Source organism: Typopeltis vanoorti, chromosome 1 (genome assembly GCF_054136105.1).
Source record: "Typopeltis vanoorti isolate ZY-2024b chromosome 1, IOZ_Tvanoo_1.0, whole genome shotgun sequence".
NCBI classification, from domain to species: domain Eukaryota; kingdom Metazoa; phylum Arthropoda; class Arachnida; order Uropygi; family Thelyphonidae; genus Typopeltis; species Typopeltis vanoorti.
The window spans coordinates 32,347,705-32,360,119 of NC_143549.1; the positions used below are offsets into that span (position 1 = coordinate 32,347,705).

At 33.2% G+C, this 12,415-nt stretch overlaps 1 protein-coding gene across 1 annotated transcript in view; it reads left to right on the forward strand.

Moving 5' to 3' along the window:
• LOC150109873 (protein SHQ1 homolog) overlaps positions 1 to 12,415 on the forward strand; it is a 169,836-nt gene that overhangs the window by 98,482 nt on the left and 58,939 nt on the right. The gene's annotated exons all lie outside the window — the stretch shown is intronic.

Sequence of the window (12,415 nt, forward strand, 5' to 3'; positions counted from 1 at the left end):
ATTTACTGAAATTCTGTGTAACTCTCAATCATATCATCCCATCTTTCTCCTGTTTGCTAGTGTCTGCAGCCTACAAATTTGCAATCATAATCAGTATTTTACAATCCTGATATTATTTCTGACACTCTTGCACTCCTACTCCACTATATCATCACCATGGAAACCAGTCTAGATCTGTGTGTGTGTGTGTGTGTGTGTGTGTGTGTGTGTGTGTGTGTGTGCAGTAGTCCAAAAGAGGTCTTAACAAGGTCTTGTAAAGAGACAGGTGTACCAAGGACTGATCCTTTTGATACACCACAAGTTACCTTAAATCTTGCCGATTCACATCCCCTGTATTCCACTTTTTGATATGTCAGTCAGCCATCTTCTTATTCATGCTAATATTTTATAATTCAAATCCATATTCTCCAGTTTATGCAACAGTATCAAATCCAAAAGTATCATGGCATATACATTCCCCTTGTCTAACTCTGTGGCAACATTATTATAGAATTTGAGCAAGTTGCTAAAACATGACCTTTCCTGAATAAACCCATGCTGATCATTGCAGAGTAGAGATTCTCTCTCAATCCATTTCTGAATGTGAGCCCTTACCAACTTTTTCAAAATCTGCCACTCTTGAAATATTGATTGGTCAATAGTTGGATACATTGATCTTTGCACTACCCTTGTGCAATGTGATTACTATACATTGTTGTGTCCTGAATAAGCATTAAAAAGGTTTATATTAAAATATTCAGGTCACAACATTAATTCTACTCAGGCAGAAAACATGGAACGTTGGCAATAGAAAAAATAAGTTGTTTGTGAATACAAGTCAAGATAAAGTTTGAGGAATTGTATAAAATTGTATAAAGTGTTTAAATATAATCTGTATTAAGTGTGGGCCTGATAATAGAAATCCATGTAAGCTGGCAAAATTCATTTGAAAAAACCAGCCTCTTGCACTGAAATAGTAAAGCCTGTGAGTCGGGGTTCAAGGGTCACATTTACCGTCCTGCATTATGAAAGTATTGGAAAGGGAAACCTAAGCGTCTTCCAGGAATAGGAGGCAGACACACGTGCGAAAAAATAATAGAGGGAGCTAATGAGATTGACGTGGACACATGTGACCGAGTTGGCGCGTATCGCAAATATCGAGATTTACCGAGAGGAGAAAATTAAACAAAAAGGCCTTGCATGAAGATTTGAGATCTTTTTTCTTCCTGGATTCCTGATCTCTCGGAGTGGTCCTGCTCGTCGTAGGAGGGAAGTCCCTGGCCAGTCGCGGAAGGCACTTAGTTCGTCCGTCGTAGCATTCGTATTGGGCCAAGCTATGTCCGTGCTCTAGGATAGCTGTGATGTTGTCGTATGACGGAGGGACTAAATTGAGCTGTCCATTCAAGGCGATGTTACCGTGCCACCTCCCACGTTTCCCTCGGAGATTCTACTCGCACAGATCTACAGAAGATATCCTCCAAAGTGACTACATTTGAAGGCCTTGATGATTAGACAAGGCGGAAACAAGTTTTAAGAATTCAAGGACAGAAATGGTAATGTAGAAATACTAATTCCAGTTCTAAGAAGAGAGTGAATTTCCTGTGTGAACGTTTAAATTGGACTGAATTTAAAGAACTGTAAGAGTAGCCTAGATACTATACAACTAGATACATGTCCGAAACAGTGTTAAGAATTGTTTGCCCAAGAGGCCGAATAGATACAAGATTATGTTAAACTAAAAGTGTAATTGTGCTGATGTGTTCACTGATAGCCGCGGGTATCCGAATGGCTTAATGATAATCTATGAATTTTACTTTATGATTGTATTTAAGGTTATTAAGATTTATTATGTGTGATAAGTACAAGTTAATTAGAGCTTTTGATCTGAGTTGAGTGCAACCATATTATCCTGTTTTGAAATGTATTATAGTGTATCACCTTAAAGCTCATTAAATTGTTTCATTCATGTACTTGCCTGATCTGCCTATGTTATATGAATTCAAAACTACTGCTCATAAAAATAACAACGAACCAAGCGGGATAAACCCATGCTTACTAATGCAATAAGTAAGCCACGACTGTAAGAAAAAAAAGGACAAGCGGGGGGGGGGGGGGGGATAAATTTATGCTTGATCAAATAATCATTAACTCTCTAAAGGGGTCACCCTGAACAAGAATCCTTTCTACCTAGGTATTAGCTGGCGCAGCATAAATATAAATGTGTTAATATTTATAGGGTGAACTTCTTCAGATTGTTTGTTTAGGACATAGAGAGGCAAATAGGACTGCAAAGCACTGAAGGAGAGAATGTTTGATTGTAGAATAAAATTAGTTTAATCCTTTATCCAAGTGTGAGCAAACAAAGTTTGCGCCTGAAAGTATCTTCAGGACTGGAGTAAGGTGGTACAACACCAGAGTTTAAATTATAAGGGATAAATGTGTATAAGTAAGGTACAGTGTTAGACGAGTTTTGAATTTAAGAAAGATAGAATATTGGGTTAGTTAAGAAAGGGTAGATAAAAGGTAAACAACTAATTAAGTAAAGAAATAGCAAACAAGATAAGAAAAGGGCAATAACATAAATGACGGAGTCGAGAGGATAGTAAAGACAAAGGATAAGAAAAAGTCACAACATAAATGGCGCAGCTGGCAGGATGTAATTCGATCCCGAAAACTAGCAATAGATCAATCACAGTGAGTTGGTTTTTGAATTCATATCAGGCAGGAATTAATATAGTAATTAGAATATTTAATAACAATTTAGTGTGAGCCAAAGTACCAACATGTCTGCCTACAAGTTCTTTCATTCTTTCCACTTCTATGAAATCTTTCTTGTTCTTAGATTCAAATTATAGCCTGATAAAAGGAATGGCCAGTTCAGCTGAACACTCTTTCAGCATCTGTACTAGTATCCCATCAATTTCTATCGTAGTATTCTTATTCAGTTTGTGCAACAGCTCTGTTACTTCCTCCTCATACACATGAATTTCCTCATATAGTAAAGAGGTAGAAGTGAGTTCAATGTTGCATATACCAGGTTGATAGCTTTTAGCAAAATGGCTTCTCATTAGTAAGAATTACTTCTGCATCAGTAACCTGCATACCATCTGCATTATTATTATTATTACATGACACCTCCAGGTAGTCCAAAGACTCATCGAGAGAGAGTTGTGTGCCAACAGCATCGAATGGTTGATCTCCTTCCAACTACTAACCGCACCCAAACTTGCTTAACTTTTTTTTGTGAGCCATTAGTAGCAGAGGCTCTACCAATCAACCAACCTTTGGCTAAATTCATTAGTTATTCTTTCAAATTCGTTCTTTCTTTTACTTACAGTATAACAATAGATTTGGGTTGTCTTTAACATGCAGACACAGTTTCTTTTCATAATCAGACTTAGCTTTCCACAAAACATTTGACTCTTCTGGCCTGCTGCTTATAATTATCATAACTGACATTATCATCATCCTTATGCACATGATATTCCTTCATCTTTTATTCTTACGTCAGTGTTTTCTTCAGTGGCAAGCCCTGAAGGAAACACTGATTCAGCCAGAGAGGCATGTGGTGAGGTTGCGTGCAAGGATAGAAAAATCAGAACTCCATGGTGGACACAGGAAGTTAAAGAGGCAGTCAAGGAAAAGAAAAAAGTATATCAAAAGTTCCTGGCAAATAAGTCAGTATGTGCTCTTAAAGAATACAGAGAAAATGTAAGAAAGTGAAGTCATGTGTACAACTAGCTAAACAAAAGTCATGGGAAGACTTTGATAAGAACACAGAAAATAAATATGAAGAAGGTTGCAAGATGTTCTGGAAGTTGTTGAAAAAGCTCAGGAATGAGTGCTGTAAAAGGAATTAGAGATGACAGAGGTGACGTGAAACCTGGAGAAAAAGATATTTGTGTGGAGTAATTACTTCAAAAAAATTGCTAAAAGAAACGAGCAGTAATAGCACAGTGGTAAAAAACAATAAACAAGTATGCAATCAGGAATGCATATCTATACCTGAAGTAGAAAAAGCCATCAAAAGCCTGAAATGTGGAAAGGCAGCAGGAGTAGATGATATTTGACCAGAAATGCTCAAGTATGGAGGTATAAGTCTGGCTGCACTGCATACCTCAGAAGGCCTGGGCAGAGGGACGAATTCCAGATGATTGGAGTAGAGTTCTCATAGTATCAATATATAAAAAGGGAAATAAAACTGAATGTGAGAATTACCATGGTGTTTCTCTACTGAGTGTTCCTGGCAAGATTTATGCAAGTATACTTGAGAAACGATTGAGAAGGATTGTAGAAGGGAAGTTTGATGAAGAACAAGCTGTATTCAGGCCAAATAGAGGCTGTCAGGATCATATTTTAACCTTATGACAAATAGTTGAGAAATCATGGGAATTTAACAAAAATCTATATTTAAGTTTTGTAGATCTGGAAAAGGCATATGACAAGGTGTCAAGAAAGAAGCTATTCAAAACACTATAGTTGTATGGTATCAATTGGACATCATACCAAGCAATACTTAGTCTTTGAGTTGTAAGTCAACAGTTAGAATTGAAGGAAGTACAGGAAGATAGTTTGATATTAAATCTGGTGGCTGACAAGGATGTACATTATCTGTATGGATCACATTATGAAGGAAAGTAGCATTAAACCTGATATCAGAATTGGAGATGTTAATCTCAGCTTGTTATATTTTTAAATAAATCCAGTGCAAGTCTGCAAGATTTCTTGACTGAAATGAATAACTGTTGTAATAAATTTGGTATGAAAATCAGCAATAACAAGATAAAGAAATGAAAATAGGCAGTAACGTTGAGCATATCAACTATGTCATGAATGGAGAACCTATAGAACAAGTAAAACATTTCAGCTACTTTGGCACAATTTTTAGTGAAGATTCGTTATTATTATTATTATTATGTGACCTCCAGGGAGTCCATAGACTCATCGAGGGAGAGTGTGCCAATAGCATCGAACTATTCTCAGCCATGTTCAAGCTTGCTTAACTTTTTTGTGTGAGCCATTAGCAGCAGAGGCTCTACCAATCGACCAACTTTCGCTGGCAAATGGTAAATTAAATATGGAAATAGACAAAAGAATCAAAGCTGGTATGGTAAGAATTCAACTGATTAAATTTATATGGAATAAGAGAGAAATTAGTAAAAACACTAAATTAGCTGTATACAAGACGGTGTTCAAACCAATTTAACTTATGGATCTGACAGCTGGGTTAAAAATAACACTTGACCAAAGACTATACCACAGATAGGAGAATCCTGAGAAAGATTAAGGGCATGAACAGATGGCAATGTTGTATTAAAAACAATATTAGGAAAGAACTTGATGTTGTTAGCATCCAGGAATGTGTTAGCAGAGCTAATATCAGGTGGTATAGTCACTTAAACAAAATGGGAAAGGAAAGATTTCCAAAAAAGTGTTCTCTGCCAGGTTGCAGAAAAAAGATCCAGAGGAAGACCAAAATATATGCGGATTGATACAGTAAAAAGTAATTTAGAAGACAGAAATATAAGATCTGATAATGTTGGCGTCTTGACAGATAACAGATTGATTTGGAAAATTGCTGATATGAAGTTAGTAATGATGTGAGATTTTCATAATATCTTGTACCTCTCTTGAGGGTACATGTCAGGAATTTTGTTTTTCATCCTTTATCCAAGTGAAAGCAAAGTTTTTGAGATGAAGTCACATCATGACTGGGCTGCTTGTATATAGAGGCTTATGACTTCACACAAATTGCCTTAGTATCCCATTATCCTTATAGACGTATATTGTGGGAAAGGCCAGTTTAGACCTTTTGTATTTAGGTATCAGCAGTGGGAACAAGACCCAGACTATTGATACCAAGGTTGAAGTAATGCAGAAGTCATATTTCCATAATGCAAGTATCCAAAAGATGTTACACTTTATTACTAAAATACTCTGAATTAGAGATGGTTGAAAGTTTTTTCACTTGGTTATACTATAAATTAAAGATGCCTAAAAATTATATTCTTGGTTTTCTCCTTTATTCAAGTATGAGCAAACAGAGTTTGTGTGTGAAGTCACTTCATGACTGGACTACTTGTAAATCTCTATATTGGTTATACTGTAAAATTAAAGATGCCTAGAAATTATATTTTTGGTTTTCTCCTTTATCCAAGTGTAAGCAAATAGTTTGTGCATGAGGTCACTTCATGACTGGACTACTTGTAAATCTCTATATACAAGTATTACATTCATGACGTGACTTCACATGCAAACTTTGTTTGCTTACACTAGGGTAAAGGATGAAACCAAGAATATAATTTCTTAGCATCTTTAATGCTTAGCAACTCTAATGTTAGCATTGGAAATAATCCAATCCCAAATGTCTTAAAATGTGGAAAAATTTGAATGAAGAACTATTAGACTTCTATACTTTCAATAATTTTAAAATAACCAATACTTTAGAAAAAAAAAAAAAAAAAAATGTGTGCGTATTGGAATGGCAGAGGAACAAGATCTATGATTGATTATATCGTTAGTAATCAGAAATTAGTTCTACGTGTGAGATGCACGTGTTTACTTGAAATGAATAAAGAAAGAAAATAAGAAAGATTACCTAAAAGAAGCCAAATCAATGAAGGTGTAGAAGGATGGAAAACTTTAATAGAGATAATTCTTAAAACAGCCTCTGAAGTACTTGGAAAGAAAAAGAAAAATGTTAAAAATCTGAAACACAAATATAGAAAAACAAATGGCATACAAATCACTCCTTCAAAAACAAATATATAGAAAAGTAATATAGCTAAAACAATTAGATGGCATAAATACAGAGCTTTGGAAATATGGCAAAGAATATTTACATCAGATTCTTAAAATTAATAACTTGGAGGAAATGTGAAGTTCCATCAGATTGGTTAAAAGCTAAAGTTATATCCATATTTAAGAAAGACAGATGATTGTGGAAATTACAGAGGAATAAATACAGGTTACAAAATTTGAATTAAAATCCTGAATAAGATATATGAAGAGCCAAAGGCTTCAATTCGGCGACATATGACTTGTTTAAATTAAGGGATATGACATCCCATATTGTTTCATACCGAATATAGTAGAAACTATATAAAGTTCGGCGATTCCAGGTGTAAGCAAATACCTGGATACTGCAGCAACTGACCCTTAAGGTAATGCCAGCTGAGGCAACTCATGTCTAAGGTGGAGCAAACTCCAATCACTATTCTTGATATTTACCCATAATGTGAACTTAGCTCCTAAGAGCTGTATTACTGTTCTACATTATGAGAGAAGGTCACTACCCAAACCGGTTTCAACCTTTGAGGTCTCATCAGTGAGTGGGTAGACCTAGTTAATATCAAATTTGTAGCGAACAGAACTTACAACCTTTAATATCCATTAATTTAAACAAGTCATATGTCGCCGAATTGAAGCCTTTGGCTCTTCATATATCTAATAATTTATTAGGACACCTCTCAGCAATACTCATAGAAGGGTTGTAAGTTCTGTTCGCTACAAACTTGATATTAACTAGGTCTACCTACTCACTGATGAGGCCTCAATAAAGGTTGAAACCGGTCTGGGTAGTGACCTTTTCTCATAATGTAGAACAGTAATACAGCTCCTAGGAGCTAAGTTCACATTATGGGTAAATATCAAGAATAGTGATCGGAGCTTGCTCCACCTTAGACATGAGTTGCCTCAGCTTGCACTACCTTAAGGGTCGGTTGCTGCAGTATCCAGGTATTTGCTTATGCTTGGAATCGCCGAAATTTATATAGTTTCTACTATATTCGGCATGAAACTCTTTGAGTTTCTTATTCCTGAATAAGACTTTGCAGTGTTTCTAACACTACTCTCAGAAGAACAAAATGGTTTCAAACATGGAAAATCATGTATAGACAAGATTTGTATTAAAACAAATTATTGAAAAAAAAGACTAATTTAATTTAGAGACTCATATGGCCTTTATAGATTATGAGAAAGTTTTTGATAAAATACAGAAAAAACTATGGAATATAATGAAAAAACAAGGATATCCGTTATATTTGGTAGAAGCTATACAAAGTTTATATAAATATGCAAAAATACAGTAACAGTTTGTTAATAAATTAACAGAAGAGATTGAAATAAAACATTGTCAGAGGTTGTAGCTTATCTCCAACTCTTTCAATGTGTGCGTGTATTTGATCAGATTATTAAAATATGGAAAACAATAAAACAAAGTATCCAGTTAAACAGAAGAACTGTCATCAATACTATGTTGTATGCATATAATCAGATTATATTACAAGACAATGAAGATGACCCTCAAAAATCAGTTTTATGAATTAAACAAAATAAGTCAACAATACAATTTTAAAATTTCAGTCAGGTATTTAAAGATTGGGATCATATTAGATCAAAAATAATTATAGAAAATTAATGTGGACAGTTAAAAAGAAAGATGAAAGTAAAATACAGGCTACAGAGATGAGATTTTTAAGAACAAAATTTTAAAAGAAAATTTTAAAGAATGCACAAAATTGGACCATGTAAGAAATGAAGACATCAGAAAAGAACTAGATATTTGTAACCTAAATGAAAAGTTCAAAGGAATATAGAGAAATGGAAAAAACATCTGTCTAGGAAGGATAGATATTGGCTATCAAAAGAGGTGGATATAAGCCAAAGGGTGGTGGTGGGTGGGAGACCAGTGAAACTGGAATAGGCAAATGCCTAATCTTGATGCTATTTAATTTATAGTATAACCAAGTGGAAAAGCTTTCAACTTGCATCTCTAATCCAGAGTATTTTAGTAATAGGCTGTGACACCATTTGGCTACTTGTGTATGGAAATATGACCTCTACATTACTTCGACCTTGGTATCACTTCTGGGTCTGGCTCCTACTGATGAGGCCTCAATAAAGGTCGAAACCGGTCTGGGTAGTGGTCTTTCCCATAATGCATAGCATTGCACATGTCCATAAGGATATGTGCATTGCATTATGGGATGCTAAAACAATCAAGTGGAAAAACTTTCTACAAGCTTATCACATGTTTTACTATTATTTCTGTTATTTATACTGTTGACTCGGTAGTCTGTTTTTGTTTTTCAGCTCATATATTTAAATGCAATCTTTAAATACATTGTCTTCCAAATTTAGTTTCATTCATAATTTTTTTCTTACACAAGTAAAGATCATCATGCATATCAAGGATTTAGGCCTAGCATGGCCTGTTCTGGCCTTAGAAGTCATCGTTTAAGAGGATGCCCTGGTTTTCTTTTTTCCTAATGGCTTGTACTTTAAGGCTTGTTTTGGTAATCTTTCTGTTTTCATTCTTTGAACGTGTTCCATCCATTTATGTTTATATTTTTTACTTTTTTCTATTACTGGTTCTTGGTTTAATTCTTTCATAATATCTTCGTTTCTTTTGTGATCAAATAGGGTATATTTTGCAGTTTTTCTCATAAACTTCATTTCTGCTGTTATTAATCTTTGTTTGTCTTTTTGTTTTATTGTCCAGTTTCACTTCCATACATTAAGACTGGTAGGGCTAATGTATTGTATACTTTTAGTCTGGTTTGTTTTTGAACTAGGTTTGGTTTAAATATAGAGTTAATTACACTGTTATTTTTAAATATTTTGCAATTTTTATGTTTATATCTTTTTCATTTTCATATGTGATCATACATCCTAGGTAGTTAAATAAATTCACCTGGTCTAAGATCTTGTTATCTGTTACTATTTTAGTTCTTGCTGGATCTTGTCCTTTAAAGGCCATAGTTTTTGATTTTTTTGTTGATATTATCATACCATAATCTTTGGCCATCTCATTTAGATCTAAAATAGCTTTCTGTAAGTTATCTTCAGAATTTGTAATTATTATTTGGTTGTCGGCAAAAAGGAGAGTGTAGGAGAAAGTTGAATTCCTTGATGTAAATTTTTATTCCATTTTATTATTATTTCATTTAAGTAGATATTAAAAAGAGTCCCCGAGAGGGGACATCCCTGTCGGATCCCTTGGTTTATCTCTCTCGTATATGATAGCTCGTGATTTAATCTCATTTGTATTTGATTATTTTCATATATACTTGTGATAGCTTTTAGGATGTTATTTGGTATTTGTCCTTTTAATATGTTAAATAATGTTTCTTTTAACTGTGTTAGATGCTTTTTCAAAGTCGATAAATGCAATAAGTGTTTCTAAATTGTATTCTCTTCTTTTCTCTATTATTAATTTTAGGCAAAAGGCCGGGTCTATATATGATCGTCCTTTTCTAAATCCATTCTGTACTTCTAAAATAAAGTTTTTGGAATATTTCATTAGTTTGCTCTTTAAGATTCTGCTATATATTTTGTAACAGGAATTTAGTATACTGATACTTCTATAGTTTTTAGGGCCATCTCTATTACCTTTTTTAAAGATAGGCATCACAATTGCTTTTTTCCATTCTATTGGGGGGGGGGGAGATACCAGTTGAATAAATTTTATTTAAAAATAATAAGAATTTTTCTTTGAATCTTGTTCCTGCATATTTATATAGTTCTGAACCTAGCTTATCTTCTCCGGGTGATTTTTCCTTCCTTGTTTCTTTCAGGCTGATTTCTAATTCTTCTTTAGTTATTTCCTTTTCATTTTCGTTAATTGTTTGCCAGTTGTCTTTTTTAAAATATTTATCCGAACAATTCTGTGTAGTAAATTAGAAATTCTTCTAATTTCAATTCGGTGTTTAATTTTATGTTTTCTTCAGTATCTGCATTTAAGTGTTTCAAAATCTTATGTACATTGGGTCTTTTTTTATATAAATCATGTTCTGAATTAGAAACAAATTTGTTCCATGATCCTCTGTCTTTTTCTGACTTCTCTTTTAGCTATGGCTCTTATTCTTTTATATTCTATTTCATCGTCTAATCTTTTATTGCTTAATCATTTGTGATAGGCTTCTTTTCGATTATTTCTTTCATTGTATCATCCCAGATCTTCAGTTTTTTTTCTTTTATTGAATTTTTTGGTCTTTCCTAAGCTTTCATTTGCTGCTGCATTTAGTATCGTTTATATATTAAGCTATTCTATTTCTTCATTTTGTTTTATTTTATCTAGATACTGGTTAATTCTTTGTTCATATAGCCATTGTACATTTGTGTCATTCAATAGTCTAGTTTTATAAACAAATGTTTCAAATTTTCTTTCTGTTCTTGTTACTTGTAGCCATTTAGGTGGTAATCTTAATTTTATTTTAACAAGGAAGTGGTCACTGCTTATTTCATATCCTCTGTGAACTCTAACATCTAGTGAAAATTTTGTCTTTTCATTTAATATAAAATAATCTAAAATTGATTTCCTTCCTCATGCTGCCCAAGTATATTTATGTATGTCTTTATGTTTATAGAAGGAATTCATTATTTTTAGGTTATTATAAACAACAAAGTCAATCAATTTTTTACCATTCCTGTTTAGAGTATGTTCTCCATGTATTCCTATATTATTATTATTAATTTTCGTGTTTCCAATTCTTGCATTTAAGTCTCCTGCTAAAATTACGTAATCATTTTTATTTATTTTATTATATATGTTTTGTAGTTGATTATAAAAATCAATATTATCCTGTTCTCTTTCTTCTTCTGGGGCATATAAACAAATTATTGTTAAATAGCCTCTATCTATTTTTATTCTAGCTTCTATTATTCTTTCATTCCATAATTTATAATGTTTTAACTGTTTTGAAAGGGAGTTATGAATCCAAATCATGACTCCTGCTTGTGCTCTTTAGTCTTTGTCGACTCCACTGTATATCACATTAAAATTTTCAGTTCTCATTGTTCCTTTTAATTTCTGTTTTGTTTCAGTGATTACTGCTATTTTAAAAATTCTTTCATTATGCTATTCCTCTTACATTCCAGTTTTCTATGTGTATTATATTTTGTCGTTTCCATTTTTGTTTTACCTTTTATATTCCAGGGTCGTTTTCTAGATTCAATCTGATTATCTTTTTCTGTCAGCTTACAAGTAGAATTATATAACAAGTAAAGATATGTCAAAAAAAAATTTGGTTTTTGTGTTCCACATTGTTTCTTAATCTTGTATATTATTAATTTAAAAATTTTCAGTTAACCAGTAATCTTAAGCCTGCAGGTTATGAAAAGGGGTGGTCCCATTCCCATAAAGCACTTAGGTTTTTTTCCCTCCTCCTTACATCAGGAGCTTACATGGCTTATGTTTCAGATTTTAAATTTTAAAAAGTTGCAATTAATTAAAAACTTTTTTGACATTGTAAAAATTTTGTAGATCTACCAAGTTAAAATGGCCATGGTAAATAATTGAATATCACGAAATATCTAAAATATTTTCTTACAGTGATAGAGTAACCAAATAATTTGCTTTCATCAAAATTAAAAATACACATCTTCAATTTAATTTGATTTCTCCACTTTTCTTCTGACTCTTCTGCAGTGTTTC